This window comes from Corvus brachyrhynchos, unplaced genomic scaffold (genome assembly GCF_000691975.1).
Source record: "Corvus brachyrhynchos isolate BGI_N302 unplaced genomic scaffold, ASM69197v1 scaffold293, whole genome shotgun sequence".
Classification (NCBI taxonomy): Eukaryota; Metazoa; Chordata; class Aves; order Passeriformes; family Corvidae; genus Corvus; species Corvus brachyrhynchos.
The window spans coordinates 2,192,698-2,210,112 of NW_008237410.1; positions in this window are offsets into that span (position 1 = coordinate 2,192,698).

Below are 17,415 nucleotides of genomic sequence, written 5' to 3' on the forward strand. Positions count from 1 at the left end.
GCCTCGCTCCCCTGCCCGCGCTGCTGCTTGGGTGGGTGAAAACCTGCTCAATGCGTCCGAAAATAGGGCCACGCACTTAAGGGAAAACAGCGTGTGAAATGCTGTAGCACAGACTAACTTTGTGCTGGATATTGCCGTGTTCAAAATGCCTTGTGATTACGGCAGATGAACTACTCCTGCAATGATTTAATGGTAAACGGGAGTTTTTATGCGGCCCTTTGATATGTCATCCAGTGAAAGGAAGGTGAGATGATCCCTAACATCAGTGGACACGATACTGCAATAATGCATCTTGGGGGGGCGAGGGGGGGGGGAAGGGAGGGGAAAAAAACCCCAAAACGCCGAGCTTACTGACAAAAAAAAAAAAAAAAATCGTATCTTTTACTTGTTTGGGTATCAAAAAACATCCAAAGATACGTGATAATTATATGGGACGAACTGGAAGAAAAAAAGACGTGAAATTTCCATACTCTGATAGTTGAGGCCAATGGGTGAAATTAAAACACATGCAGACTAGATGTATACAATTTTGACAGCACCTAGTAGCAGAATGTAGGAGTGTATTATGTTGTCCACCATTTGGTATCTTAAGAGTAAGGCAGTTATCTGAAGAAGTCCTGATCTGCCTAACCAAAAGTAATCCTGTTTAAGCAGAATTCCTAATGTGATATACTTTTTTCATGTTAAATGCTTGATCTAAAGGCACTTTCTGTTCTTCTGATCGTTAGTGATGTGAATGGTGAAATTATGAAATGCAGAGTTGTCAGCAAGCTAAAAGGACCTGTTGGCACTTCAGTGACAAATACAGGAAGTCAAATTAAAGAGATGAACAATTAAGCACAAGTTAAAGAAATGTCTTGGAAAAAGCAGGAGAAAATGCAATACTGACTCATGCAAATTATATTTGGGAAGAAAAATTAAAAAGTAAAATCAAAAGGATACTGATAAAATAACAGCACTTGATAAAATAACGTGGGGGCTGTAATGTAAATATGAGTCAGCAATGTGCTACCATTAAAGAAAAAAGACAGCCTCACTGTGGAGTGTATTAATAGGTGTGCAGTACATCTGACAGGACAAATAATTTTTCTGCAAGGGATTGATGAAGCCAGCTGTGTTTGGACTCAAACTGAAGACAGTCCAGAGGAAAATTACAAAATACTAAAACATGTAGAAAGTTAGACATGGGTGTAGAAGTTGAAAGAACACTAGTCTAAGAAGATAGAAATAAATGGTCTCTTTATGTGATAAGTGTTGCTCTTAAAAGGACACAAATATTTCATCCTTTCTGGGAAAAAACGTCATCTAAATTATTAAACTCATAAACTTTATAAAGTTCAGATGCAACGTTGGACAAAATTTTCTAAAATGTTACAGTTTATATACTGAAATATATATATATGTTTATTTATACTGGAACTATAATGTTCCAAATTTGCATTTGGAACAAGATACCTACCTAGTGGAAGTGTGGAATCTCTGCCATATGTAGGTTTGATAGGCAGGATTATTGTAGTTAACCTCTCTATTCTTAGGGAAGTGGATTGTATTATGAGATCCAGTAAACTTTTTTACTTCTAGAAAAAGTAATTCAGTAATTTCTTTCCTTTTATTACTGTGAATTCATCATCGTAACTGCAATGAAGGAAACACTAACTTTATACTGTCCCTATTGTTTTTCATCTTTCCCAAACGGACTGTGTCTGTGCCCTCAGTGAACACTAGCTTTATGTTTGCCAGTCTATTTTGTATAGTCTGCCATTAGTGCAATATCCAGAAATGGAAACGGAAATGAAAATAGATAAGTTACTGTAACTGGAATTTCATTTGTCTGCCCTGCCAGGACTGCTGTGGCTATTTATTGTGAAAAGCACAGGGCCATAAATACAGCTACCTCCTTCCTTTACACTGTATCCATTGGAAGAAAGAAGAAGGAAAACAATGGTTTGAGTAGAATAGTGGACAACAAAGGCACCTGAATGTTTCTTAAGTGTGTTTGAGGAAGAGAGAGAAAGATCACACAGGTAGAGAGAGATTGGTAAGGAAAGAGAACAATGTATGAATAGGAGCGCCAAGGGAGAGACAAGGCATATGGAGGACGGAGAAGATATTTGAAGTGAAAAATATCATTCAGGAATGCTTGTGTGAGTGAAGAAGTGCCAGCAATGGTGGGAAAGGGCTTTGAATATTTATGAGTAAGCTGCGGGCAGAAACATACAAGAGTAGGGTCAGAGCCTCATGAGACATGTAAGAAGGAAAAAGAAAATAAAAAAGAATTTAAATCTCCATACAGAGCACTGTTTGTACTTATGTGTGTATGGGATTATGATAGAGATTAAAGAAAAGACAAAAAAAGCAACAAAGATGAAAGGGTAAGTAAACAAGTAAAAGAAGAAAGCAGAATAATGAAATAGGAAAGAAATGGGAAGTGTTTGTTGAAGTGCTTGAATGATTCAAGTCATGTACTTTATAAGCATCTTACAGATTTTTATCTTTATCAAATACCCATATGATTTTTATATTCTTGCTTATGGCAGTTACCAGCAGTAATTAATAAGCAGTAAGCTGTTGCAGGGAAGCAAAATTGAAAAACTGAAATTGAAAGTTTTAGTTTTGAAACTTTTAGCCTTTTAAAAAAGGCAGGAAGAGATCTCTCTCTCTCCTGAGTTACCAGTTAGCCCATATACCATCAGAGTTTCTTAGACTCTAGAATGTATCTTTTATGGATGACTATAGTCACAGCTTTGCAATGAAAAAATACCAGAATCTAACATAGACATGATGCATTCACATGTCCAGCTTTGAACACAAGGCAAAAATCTTTCACTGTTCTGTTTACCAATTATGAATAGAAAGTCATGTGATAAATTAAAAAAAAAAATCAAAATATTACATGTCGTCCTTTCTGTGCTTTGTGTTGCTTAGCTGCAGATAGTACCAGCTGGAACTTTTAAAAAAGAGAGCTTCATTACAAGATATAACAAAACACAAAGAGTGAAGGTAGATATCATGTATTTCACACTTACATTTAGTTGTGGTTTGGAAAAGATTTTCTAGATGCCTTGCCTTTTACTAGTGGAATGAGATTTTCATAGATGTGTCCGTATGAATTCTGTTTGACTATTTGAAAGGTCCTACAGGATGTGAAGGCAATGAGTGAGTTTAACAGCATAGGAGGGATTATTACATTGAATATATATTCCTGTCAGGATTACACTCATATTGCCTGTGTTCAGGTATCTATGTACCCAAGGTTCACTGTACGTATAAGGTTATCCTGTCAGGAAGTAGAACTGACTTACACTGTCAGTGCAGTTTACTATGTTGTCTTGCAGCTCCGTCAATGGCTTTATAAAGAACCTAAGTAAAGATAACAAGAAATAACAGTGTAAAACCTCACACATAGTTGTAGAATCACAACAAAAATGCTTAGAGTCATAAAAATCAGTAATATTTCAGAATATTTTGGTCCACGTGTGGCTGGGGTTTTTGACAAAGAGACAGTGAAGTCAGAGAGGAAGAAAATCTGAAAGTGTAAATTTTAAATTTTTTTTAAAGGCAGTTCTAAATTGAATGTCTAATTCATTGAACCATAATATCGTAGAATAATTTAGTTTCAATTAGACCTTTATAAGTCATGTCCAACTCTGCACAAAGCAGAGGAAACTCAGGTTAGGTTACTCTGGTGCTTACTCAGGGAGTTATGAATCAAGTTAGTCTAACCCAAGCATCATTTCCTCATCTGCAATGTGATTTCTCTGTCTCAGGGAGCTATTTTGAGGGTAAAGTCTCTGTGAGGCGTTTGTCAGGCTTTCAGTTATTTTGGTCTTTGTAGAGACAACACCCATTTCAACAAGTAGAGCAGGTATCTTGTCTTGAAGGCGGGAGAAGTGGTCAAGACAAATAGGTACAGAAAATAGAATTCTGTAGCTGAAGACTGAGAGAAATATATTTGAAAGAGAAAGAACATAGAGTGAGAAAGAGAAATGGCTCCTGGAAGAAAAACATCAATAAGTATACAATAATAAAAAAACCCTCTTTTTTTGATAATAACATTTTTAGGAACGTGAGTTATTACTGGCTTAATGAAGAAGAGGTAAAAAAATGCACTGAAGGAGTTAAGTCCTTACTTATTTACTCTGTGCAACTGTTCACATGAAACTTTATTTTCTTTACTTTATGACAATTGTCATGCTGCTTTTTTCTCTCCCTCCCTTGATGCCTTCTCTCCATGCTTTCTGATTTTTTGCTTTCTTGCAGAGCAAGAAAGGCCCAATCAAGCATCAAGTCCATCAACAATTTCCCAAAATATTTATCTCAAGTTAGAGGATTCTTTACAGCCAAAAGCTTACGAGTAGTCCAGCTTTCCTTTGGACTCATGATTATTCACTGAGTTTACAATAGGGTCTGAATGGCAGTCCAGTGGTTCTAAGATTTTAACAATCTCCTTCATTTTTACGAGGTGTCCTGTGTTTAAGATTGATATTGCTATTAGCTAAGAGAAGAACGCAGTACATGAAACAGAAAAAATAACACAGAGCAGTGTCAGGTGAGTCTGGCAGATTTGAGGAGGAAGACACGAGGAGTTCTAAAAGGATACCCAGGCACAGCAAAATGGGTTGAAAAGTAACCAGGTCCCCTGAGAAATATTGAAGGGTTTTGTCAAGAAAGACGCAAACAGGTGTCTGCCATAAATATGTTTCAGAGGTGTTTAAAGGACTAGTTAATAGATGGCTTCTACAATTTGAATCTTAAATGGAAGATAATTATTTCATGTTTTGTGTTGCTCAAACCCAGCTGGAAATTCCACATCAGGATGGCTTAAAATAGGCATTTTTAAAATTACTCTTTTAATTAACGTCCCCATATCAACTGTACTTAGAACCTGTGTCATTTGTTCAATTGTTTGCAAAAATGAATTTTGTATTTTCTCTTTTCATCTTTCAACACACTTAGTACATTTTTTTCCCATATGTTTACAGCAGAAATGAACATTTTAAGTGTTATATAGGGAAAGATAAGTCTTGGGAATTGGAGTTTGAGAGAAATAGTATTGTGTTTGGCAGAAGTAAATCTAAGACTGGAATTTCACAGATGGATTGGATGTATCTGGGAAAAAGAGTACCAGTAAAATAGATAGGAATGTTAATATTTAAATATCACTGGTGAGTTTCAGAGTTAATTAGCAGTGTCACTAATGAAATCGCTGCACCTCTCAAAGCTATTTTTCTTCAGTCTTGGGAAAGAAAATAATTATTATGCTTGACATATACATTCAAGAATATCTTTACTGTGACAGCATAATTTCTTTACATACTTACTTTTGCATGAATTAGAGTTTAGGTTCTAAAAAGCAGTTCTGCTGTTTTAGAAGCCCAAGAACTGGAGTTACTTCCCTCAAAACCATCAGACACATATGACTCCTTAAGATCATTTTGCTTTATACCATACACATATGAGATTTTTTTTCAAGAAGAGCTGAGAGAAGAGCTTAGAGAAAAAAAAATTTGCATATTTCTTGTGAAGGGAGAGCAGTGCTAACAAAAGAAAATGTGTTCTAAAAGGACACACTTGAAAATATATCTGGAGAGGCCAGCCTTCAAGAAAAAGGAGGTTTCTTAAGGTTAAGGTTTTTTGTTACTTTACTCTGCAATACAGATACACCCAAAGTGACGGATACATACCGAATAGAAATAGTTACTCAAGTAAGAGAGGAAAAATCACACACAGAGAGTTTGGGTTCTCTGTATCTGTATTCCTCCAACTATGATCTGTTTGTTTTCCCCTTTTATTGACAACCTTCCATGTTAGGATTATCTTAGCATGCTTTTGCTATAACTGACTATTTGTCATTTGGGAAGTAGTGGTTCAGTCAAAGAGGAGTATAAAATAGTGCACATTCTCATGAGACCAGCATAAAGATTCCATTTGCAATTTCAGCTTTTTATCTTGAATGCTGGTGGCCTAATAAGAAACATTTAACTTAAAAATGTAGCTTTTAAGTGCAAGAATATTAGTATGTGGGTGAATATTTATAGTCACACTGTAGTCACATCCCAAGGTGAAAAATTTGGGAAGGTGAAGGGAAGAAAAGATTCAGAAAATGAATTCTTTGGAATAGTACGGTGGACATGTTTACCAAGATGTTGCTATCTGAAAATGTATTGCACACTCACAGAATTTAGTTGCATCATACAGATGATTTTACATATCTTTGGGGAATGTAAATTTGTACCTGGCTCAGTTTTCCTGTGCCCAGGCTCCTCTGACGAAAGAATGTTCAGTTCCTCTGTTTTTGACACTGTACTTCTTAATTAGAGCACCATGAGCATTCTCTTCTTACTCTTACAGGTGTTTTTTAATTTATATTCCAGAAGAGGATAGGAAATTATTTAAAGTAATTAAGCTGAAACCAAATTTTGCCCTGTTAACTTCTTTCATCAGTCAAATTTCATGGCCACCTTGGCTGTTCTTTGCTATTCCAGTGACAGTCATGACCTTAGCAACAGAAATTTAAATAATTAGCATAAAATATGTGGAAAAGGATGAAGGTGCTGGTGTAGATTGTTAAGAAGAAAAAGATCTATCTGATGATGCACTACAATATTACTCTAGCATTTTGGTGGGGATGACCTCACGTAAAGAGTCACATTTCAAACCTATCTGTACATATGCTGATATTGTAGGTGTGTAGAGCTACTAAAATAGAGCTAAATTCATTATGTTTCTAATGCACACTGGTAAAGGAAAAAAATGGGAAGATCAGAGGGTTGGAACTAGATGATCTTTAAGGTCCTTTTCAATCTAGGCCAATCTGTGATCCTATGATTCTATAAAAAGGTGAGGCACAATTAATGGTTATTAGCTTTAAAAAGTCTGTGCATATGTGGCGCCTGGTGCCAGTGACATTGGCAAGAAAGTGAGATAAGAAGTCCAGTTTTACATCTGTATTCTGGAAAGAGCATATATAAAGTAGTTAGATTATGCTGTAGACTTTCATCAAGTCTTACTGGTTCAGTTTGGTGTGACCTATATAACTCAGGCACAGCAGAGTCATACAAAAATTACTGAAGATTTCTGCAACACACCCCACCTGCCTGCACCCTCTTCCACCCCAATTCTGCTCTGTACAAAGTAAATACAAGTATGATCCTGGTCCTTGTAAGGCATTATATTATCTTTCTCCAAGAAAAATATTATTTATATATTTTTAATGTATATATCTTCTAATCTTTCATAACCTAAGATGTGCAGAGCTTTTTATCTTTCCTCTGCCTGGATTTTTCTGGTCTTCTCAATTTTATTTTTTTCTAACTTCTTCATTGCAAGACACTTCATAAAAGCACAAGAACTGGCTATACAGTATTTCTGTATCATTAAGGAGTCTTCCCATAGAAATCCTATGCACATATTCTTACTCATGCATAACTGAAGAAGAGGCAGAATTATGATTAGACCTTTAGCTTGAGAGAAGCTTCAAAATAGCACTCATACTTTCAGATTGAAATTTCAAAGGAACCTATAGGATTTGAACACTACTTCTCATTAATTTTTTTGATGGGAACTGGTCAAACTGATCCCACAGGCATTTTGGAAAACACTAGGCTTACACTTCATCTATTTCTATGTCCTGTGTTGGAAAGTATGAAATAAAAATGACTGAAATTAGAAATAGTATAATTAGAGAGTTGCTTATATGTATGATTGTTTTAAAAGTGCATTTGCTGTTTATTTAGTTGCTAAGTCATCACCTGAGATTTACTGAGGATTTACATTAATTGATTGATATTGCAGTTGTCCAACTTACTAACTGCTCTGAACACCTTTCTTACTCTTCATATTATTTCCACTGTTATTGTGTCCAGTCATTCATAGTGAAAAATCACCTTCTTAATGTAGTCAGTGGGCTTTATGAGGTGAGGGGCCTTTAGCAGACTTTCAAACCTTCAGCTCTCACTGACCCAAAGGCAGATGAAAACATTTGTATCTTTTAGAAAGGATCTCACATTTTGTTAGAGCAGGCGTATGTTTGTCAGGATGAATAAAATTTCTGGAGGACAGAGGATGACAAAACAGCATCATTAGAAATATACGGGTTTTTTCATTGTAACACGTTCTATAGTTGCTATTTTGTGCACACTGTCAATGTGCGTGTGCACACGTGTGTGTGTGTGTGTGTGTGTGTGTGTGTGTGTGTATGAGAGAGAGGGAGAGAGTGCACAGAAGGCAGAGTTCCAGATTATCTTAAGAAACATGATGTCTGTTTTTTCATTACCAGAGATACCCAGAGAGCTGCCAGAAAGTAGAGTGAGAGGTGGAGTTCTGAGACACAAACTTTTCCAAAACCCATAGATGCACTTAACATCAAACATAGGATGTTCATCCATGTTTAGTATTGAACAAAACAAGTGTGAAATGTATGCTTAGTATCCTAATGAGAACATATATATATAAATGGACAGAGACAATGGAGGTTAGGTTAAAGAGATTTTCTCCTTAATTCTTTGAGCAAGGTCTGTTTTACCAACTCTGTCTTGTCTGGAACTCAAATCTGTAAGTTTACCATTTTTTGTTAATCAAATAAGAGAGCTAGTCTATTCTTTAATTATCATTACAACTTTAATATGAGCTCATAAAAGAATTTAGTTGGTATTTTTCTATTTTTATTTGTTTCATTTATTTTACCAAAGTGATGTTAATGTGCATAGAGCTGTAGTCTGTAAGTGTCTAACTACAAGACTGATGGAGAGAGACTTTTTTTACAAGGGCATGTAGTGATAGGACAAGGGGGAATGGTTTTGAATTGAAAGAGGGTAGGTTTTGATTAAATATTAGGAAGAAATTCCTTATTGTGAGGCTGGTGAGGCACTGGAACAGGTTGTCCAGAGAAATTATGGATGCCCCATGCCTAGAAGTGTTCAAGGCCATGTTAGATGGGGCTCTGAACAGCCTGGTCTTGTGCAAGGTGTCCCTGTAAATGGCAGGGGGATTGGAACTAGATGATCTTTAAGGTCCTTTTCAACGCAAACCATTCTATGCTTCTATGAACTCTAAGCTTTGTAGTTGTTTTTCTTCCTTATTTAATGTAATTCTGAGCAAAGCTTATCATTGAAAAACTAAAATTTAAGGGTTAAAAATCAAAATATCCTCAAAGCATATAAATGATCAATAGTCTAAAGAAAACAGCTGATTTTATATTTAGATGAGGAATTCTAATACATCTGTAAGCATATGATCATACAGAAAATACTTAGGGACCATAGGTAATAATCAGATGACTTATGAGGCTACACAGACTCATACAACACTTGGAAGTTTCCAGTAAGGCTACTGCAAGTAACCTATGAATTAAAAATAATTTTTGATTAAAAATTCCACTCCAAAAAAGTGTAAAGCAGACAGAGTAATTTCCAGCATTCAGTTCAATGTGCTGTAGAGTCATTTCACTGTTTTCAATGGAACTAACTTTTACTACCAAAGGACTTATTTCAGGAAATTTGTATGCGAATTAAGTAATTTCTTGTAGTACAGTACAACCAAATGCTTTGTTAATGCATCAGAGAATAGATTAATGTCTATGTGATAAGAGAAGCAATAATAACTTAAAAACTAAATATTGTGTTATTTTTTATAATATGAATTTCAGGTAAGTGCAAAGTCTATAGAACTTAGGTCTTCAGTCTAACAAGACCAGTATCCACAAGTAGTTCTGGATGTGCATTAAGGGTACCTTTTCATCACGGTACTTTACAAATGCTTAATAAAATTTAAGCCTTTTTTCTAATCTTGCTATACAGTTCCTTGGATTTTTACTCACTTTTTCTCTTTTAAATCACAATGATATAGGCAACGTGGTTTGCTGACACGTATCACATACACCGAGCTTTTTTAATTTAAAGTATTATCCCTGGATACTTACTTTTCCAACCCTTTGGAAAATGTCAGATTACTTGACAGTACTTCACACAATGACATTGGCATCATTGTATCGAACTGGCACTGTGGAATTTGCAAGTGTTCTGGAGAAGAACATATGTCAGAGAAAAGATCCCAAACCTGATTGAATTTAATGATGATGTATACAGGTACCATGCTCAGCAAAGATGTTCTATGGGCAGTTACAAAAGGAGGAAGAGCAACACAAGAAAGACTACAGAAAACTATAAATGTGCCATAGTCTGAATTAAGGTGTATAAGATGTTGCCAAAATAGGTGAATGTTTTTCTGGGAATGGCTCATCAAAAACTGACAGCTCTGAATGATATTTTTTATTCCTTCCTCAGTCTTGGCATGGCTTCATCTAGAAATTAGGTTTGGGCACTGATCTCTACGAGAAAACAAACAGAAAAGAGCAACAAAGTGATCAGAGATTTAAAGACAGATGAGAAAAGCTTTTGTCTTGAACTGAAAATTGGATTTGTATAGCCTAGAAAGAAAGATGGTGCAGAGGACACGGTAATAATCTCTTTGAAAATGTACAGTATCATGAAAAGAACACATTTATCCCTCATCAGTGTGGGATAACTTTGACTTAATTTACACCCAAGACAGTTAGGTTAGATATATTTTTTGCCTTACTGTAATAATAAGTAAACATTGGAAGAGACTACTCTAAAAAGGCCATAAGAATTAAAAACTAAGAATGTTTCAAGTTACTCCTGCCTGAAAGCAGAGTAGATTGACCAAATAACTGACCCACTAATTATCTTTTTAATGAATTACAGGTAAATAATGCAATCAACCTTAGGAAAAAAGCGAATTGATATTTGATATAGGTTTAAATATGTGTAGAAGTTCTTTACTAGTTCCAGCCCTTCAGAAGGAATATAGGACAGAGAAATATTTGCGTTTCTGCAGTACATAGATTAAATTTTATCATTAAATGTAAGTTTGTTATTTTTTTTTCTTGGTCAGGAAAGATCACCACATGATGTGAAGTTTTGTGGGCTTTTGTGAAACACATTAGCGTGCTGACTAATAGGACTACTCTTTGAAACAGTAGTATTCTGTCCTTTCCTTTTTGTGGACAGATGATATATTTTTCTGTAGCTCCTGGAAGCAAAAGCTTTTCATTTAATGATTAAAAATGTACTTGCTTGGAATGACATGAGCTTCCCGTTCTGAGAATATGATGACAATAACACAAGTGTGATGTAATTACAGCATGTTCAGCTTTGGGAAGTGATCTCATTTTCTGAAAGGCATGGGTCCTCATAACAGTTACCAGCACAGTCTCTAAACTTACTGTTACAGATGGGAAAAGGGCATCACAGCCTTTCACTGTTTCTTGCTACTGCCTCTGCCTCTTCTCCCATCCTTTGGGTGGCATTTTCCTGTTTGTGGTGAATGGAAGAAGCAATCTTCCCTGTTCAAAGGGGTAGGTTCTCTTTGTGACATCCATCTGAAGGCCACTTTCATATTGCTCCATAATAAGGAAAGAACAGAACAGAAAAATAATAATAATAATAATAATAATAATAAAAATCAAACAAACAAAACCACAAAAAAAGAACAACAAACAAAGAAACAAAAAAACAACCAACCAACAGCAAAAACAGCCCCAAACGAAAGCAAAAAAACCCAACAAGAACAAGGAAAAAGATAATGACTGATAAAAAATGATAAGTTAAACTGAATGGGGGAAATATCCTTTTCAGATGTAGGCCAGAGATTGATTGGATGTGGTAAATGATGAGGAATCAGTGCCACTAAGAGAAAGCAGGAAAAATGATACTGTCTGAGGACATCATGATTGGAACAATGGAACAAAGAAATAGTGAAGTAATAGGATAAGATCAAGAAGTGGAACTATGAGACTTTGTTACTGCTTGACTGAACTGGGAGAAAATATCCTTCATCTGGAAATTGCACGGGCAAAATTACTGTGCAGCACAGAAAACAATTTATGATTCCTTGCAAGAGAAACCAGGAATCCTGAATCCACTGAAATTCAAAGGGGCATGTATCATATAATTACAACACAGAGATGTGAGTTCCCCCAGTTTGTTGAATATTTGCCTATAGACTTGTTTATCATAGAACTAGTCCTAGATTCTTCACAAATATTGCTGTAAATCTGGATCCCATCAATTTTATTCATAGAGTCAATCCTATAATTTCATATAATGTTATGAAATTCTTAATAAAACAAGCACAATTCAAACTCAGTCAGAATAGCAGAGAGATTCCCTAATATGAGGAATCCACGTTAGTGGCATTTTTTATCTATCCTAAGGATGGGTCACAGTTATGACCAAATGGCTGCTTGCTTTCATCAGCTGCATAAAGAGTTTCTTTGTAGTTTATCTGACCCCAGAAATAGTACAGGGATGGAATTGTTGCATGGCTGACACACATCTCACCTTTCTCACCCTTAGAAACCATGTATATGATGACTTATATCAGTGTGGTGATACCTGTACTGTGAAGCACTTAAATTGATCAATTTTTTTTATTATGGAAGAGGCAAAGCACTCGCCAGATTTCCTTGCATTCTTCTCTGAGGCTGTGTAAGATACAGTTTATCTGCCCACGTTTTCACCACCAGGTTAATTTTGCACACTTCCACCACCCTCAGAGGTAAAGCTCCCAGGTAGGCACCAAATAGTTCAAGGATGATTTGTCTTTGTCTAATTTTAGATTTCAGCTGTGGATGTCTCTTCTTTCACAGTGATTTTGACTGTGATTTTTTGCCTAAATCAACAGCTGATGAGAGAATATACTTGGTAAATTATGCAATCTGAAGCCAAATTTTAAATTGCAGATACAATGTAGCAGTTAAAGCTCTGAAAAGGGATTTTAAGTGAAGGCTGGGCTTTATGAATATATTAGGCTTCTTTATGACAGGAGCAAAATAATACCAGATTAAAAAATATCCAGAATGGTGCAAGAAATACATTGTATTTCTTGTGTAGGAAAATGTATCCCTAATTCTTTATGACTGATGTGTAGAAGTCCTCTCTGCCCTTAAAACTTAGAAGCATTGGACACGGTTCAAGCAAATATAAATTTGTGCCTAATTTGCTGATACTGGATGTAAATTTGTTAGGGAAATATTCTTGTTTTATGTACCTGTTTTCCAGGGAGCAACAAAAGCCCTTGGTTAAAGGGGTCTGGTCTAGTCCAGAAGAGGATGGTTCACTGTCCATTGAAGAGTATGAGCCAAGAGCTGAGGACAGGCAGGACAGTGCCCTCTCTGACAAAAAGAACAGCCCTACTGCAGGAAGGCAGGACCATGAGAGGAACAGCATCCATCAGCAGTCCCATATAAGGTGAGATAATGGGTCAAGTCTGGGCTGATCAAAGAGATTCCTTCAGGAATGACAGGAGACAGGGCTGGATACAAGGCTACTGCAGCATATATTTCAGGTCTGTGCAGGAACCCCTTGGATCAGAACACCAGGAGGCAGGTCTGGGCTCAGGGACACCTTCACTGTAGCACGGGGCAGGGGCTGTGTGACCTGGCATGAGCTTCATGAAACTGCCATGCCCATAAGAAGAGTGGCTGTGTGAAGATCCAGGTGAGGCTGCTTAGGCTAGCTAAAGCCTGTTAATGTACTCCGGGCCCTTGTGTAAATCCAGAGTAATCCAATTCACTTCAAAGCATAAGCAATGGAATTTGCAGTAATCAGTCTCTCTCAGTCAAATTTGCAAGCCTGCTATGTGCTAAGAAATGATTTCGAAAAATTATGCATCATTTAATAAATATTTATGTAGCTCCTTATTGTGCGAAATAAGTATTATTGATGGACTCCAAATATTAAAACAACTCTCACCAGATATTTAAAAGAGATCAAATTGCCAAATTATATTAATATTAGAAATGCTGCAACATGGAAATATGTGGTATTTGTGAAGCCATATTTTACTCCCATTAATACTCAGTATTTCATAAAAAATTCAGACGTATTTTATCCCAAAGAGAGTTTCACTGATGCTTGTTCAAAATTTAAAAATCTAAATTTTAATTCATTTTATATATAAAGGCCACATTTAGACACATGTGAAGAGTTCTAGCTATGCTATCTAGATTGATGCTCAGTGCAATTTGCAATGGCAAATTAGGTTCATTAAACAATGCTTTCAGAAGTCAACAAGTTCAGTACCTACCCTAGTGGTTTCTTTCTAAAATCCATCTGCATCTTTATTCACCTTAGCTATCTTTATTAGACCAGTCCCTTCAATTTTAATCTTTATAAAGTAGTTAAAAATCTCTTCTATTTTATGCATGGCCTGATAATTTTCTAACATACTTCTGACAATATTTTCTTTTGTTGCCTTTCAGTGCTTACTCTTTACTTTTTTTTCTGATGGAACATTTTCCAAGGCTTGCTCTCTGTCCCCAACAGAACCTGTGCAAGTTAAACATGCTGAATAATTTCAGAAATTTAACCAAGCATTGAAGCTACAATAAAATATGAATAATGTCTGAGAGTTAGAGACTGATTAATGCACATACTGAAGAGCTGAAATCATAGACTCATAGAATGGTTTGGGTTAGAAGGGACCTTAAAGATCACCTAGTTCCAACCTCCCTCGTCATGGACAAGGACACTTTAAGTATACTAGGTTGCTCAGAGTTCCATCCAAACTGGCCTTGAATACCTCCTCGGATAGAACATCCAGAGCTGCTCTGGGCGACCTGTCCCAGTGCCTCACCACCCTCACAGTAAAGAATTTTTTCCTAATAGCTAATCTAAACCTTCCCTTTTTCAGTTTTGAACCATTTCCCCTTGTCCTGTCACTACATGCCTGATGTATTGTTTGGGCCTCAGGCAGTCGTGCCATACTTGACTGGTTGGTGCCACTGCCAGGCAAATTTCATAATCCCCAGCCCATACCTTATGAAAAGTAATTTGTGGGATATTTTTCAATCAAAGTTACTTTCTGGTTCAGATTTACTGTTCTGTGTTACAGAGCATATGCTTTTAAAAATCTCTTCAGGTTAATTTATGCAATTGCAAATAAGTGAGTCCACTAGAGGGCAATAAAATTGTTAATCTATCTGAAATAACAACATTTCATTTGATTAAAAAATTTTAGTGAATAAGGAAAAGCACAGGAAACCATTTAAGTGACAGGGTGTTTGTACTGACTCCAGACTGGGAACACTACTCATCCAGTTTCTTCAGTTTTCCTATTCCAGGCATACAAATGAACACTCTGGTAAACATCTCCAGATGCACTGGTCCTCTATTCAATGAGGAGAAAGGGAAATGTCAGAAGGACAATTTTGTAAGTAGAGAATTTCAGGGACCCCATTTACCTAGTGTAATTCAACCTGAGATATTAAGTCCTTCAGTATTTATCCTCAACAATAATCTCATGTCCTACTAGTTAAAATGTCCTTTACTTACATAAAGAAGTTGGAAAAGCAAAATACTTATCAAATCCCTTTTTGACCTGTAAAGTAGCAGAAAGACCTACCAGTGTCTTTAAAAGCTATCCTTTAGGAGTTTACACTAAACCGTACAGTATGAGAGGGAAAACATGAGTAAAGAATCAGAGAAAAGATAGAAGAGTAGTCAGGAATATCTTTCAAAAATGTTTTGACTGCAAGGAATGGCAAAAAGAATATTCCTGAAGCAATATTCCAGTCATTTCCCCACCTCATCCTCAGAGTTTTGCTGCAGCTTTCTAGCATGTATGCTTCACATCTGATGAAATGAGTAGTGATTGCTAGAGTAAGTGAAAGCCTAATTTTAATCCATGGATTATACAGAAAGTGTACAAAAATGGTGAATACAATGCAATTTCAGACTTTTACTGGATAAGTTATACTAAAGGATTAAACATTTTACAGGCATATGCATAAGAATGATCATTTGTATTTCAAGATGTCTAATGCAAAACTGTCCATATTGATATTGTAAATGTTATGGTGAAATAGCATATACACTTAAATAATCTGCAAAATGAAATAAAACACATCGATACTATCAGTGAACTATTTTATTTATATAATGACTTAATTTATTAGTATGTAACTAAAGCAGAATAAAAAGTCAGAACAAACATCAGTAAATTAACTTTTGACTATATCAAGTATAGAACTGAATTATGAGTGATGTGTGAATAATCTACAGTAAATTTATTTATAGTGTCAATATATTTTTTCAGAATATTCATAAACATAGAATTTTAATTCATTTAAAAGTGTTAAAGCCATGTTAGGCTCTTATATCTCTTATATTTTCATTAATCCTGCTGTTTAGCTGAACTCCATGAAGGTACAGTTCTGATAAAGCTCGGTAAAACTGAGATTAAAATGGAGTGCAAGGTATTACTGGTTTTCAGTGAACTTTTAATGAGCACATACATTTTTAACAACACAAGTTCTGAATGAATTAAGAAAACCTAGCAAGTGTGTGATGATAGCCAATAAGACCATGACTGTGAGAGTGATCAGCTCCCAGTCAGCCCTGATATTGTGTGGGGTCTGCTGCTCCAGCTTGATCCCTACAAATCTATGGTGCCTAACGGGATTCATCCAAGAATCCTTAAAGAGCTGGGTGATGTCATCACAAAACCTCTCTTGATGATTTTTGAGTGGTCTTGGGAATCTGGAAAGGTGCTACGGCTGACTGGAAGCTGGCCAACATTGTCCCGATTTTCAAGAGCAAGGACCTCAGAAACTACAGGCCTGTCAGTCTCACTTCAGTGCCTGGTAAAGTTATGGAGAGGATTATTCTGGGAGGTATTGAAAAACACCTGAAAGACAATGCAGTCTTTGATCACAGCCAGCACAGCTTCGTGAGAGGAAAGTCCTGCTTGTCAAACCTGATTTCCTTTTATGACAAGGTAACCCACCTGGCTGATCAAGGGAAGCCAGTTGATCTTTTTGAATATCAGTAAAGCTTTCAATGCTGTCTCTCACAGAATCCTTCTGGATAAAATATCCAGCACACAGCTGGATAAACACATCATGTGAGCTACTTGCTCATGGGTCAGGCACAAAGGGTTACAGTGAATGAGGTGACATCAGACTGGGGACCTGTCACCAGTGAGGTTCCACAGGGCTCCATCTTAGGCCCTGTGCTCTTTAACATCTTCATAAATGACTTGGATGCAGGACTGGAAGGGACATTGAGCAAGTTTGCAGATACAAGACTGGGAGGAGCTGTTGACTCCGTCAAAGGCAGGGAGGCCCTGCAGAGAGACCTGGACAAATCAGAGGGATCTGGGAAATCACCAACCATATGAAGTTGAACAAGGAAAAGTGCTGGATTCTGCACCTGGGATGGGGCAACCCTGGATGTACAGACAGACTGGGGAAATGAGATGAGGAAAGCAGTGCCAGGGAAAGGCACCTGGGGGTCCCTGGTCAATGGAAAGTTGAATGTGAGTCAGCAGTGCCCTGACAGCCAGGAGGGCCAAGCGTGTCCTGGGGGACATCAGGCACAGCATCACCAGCTG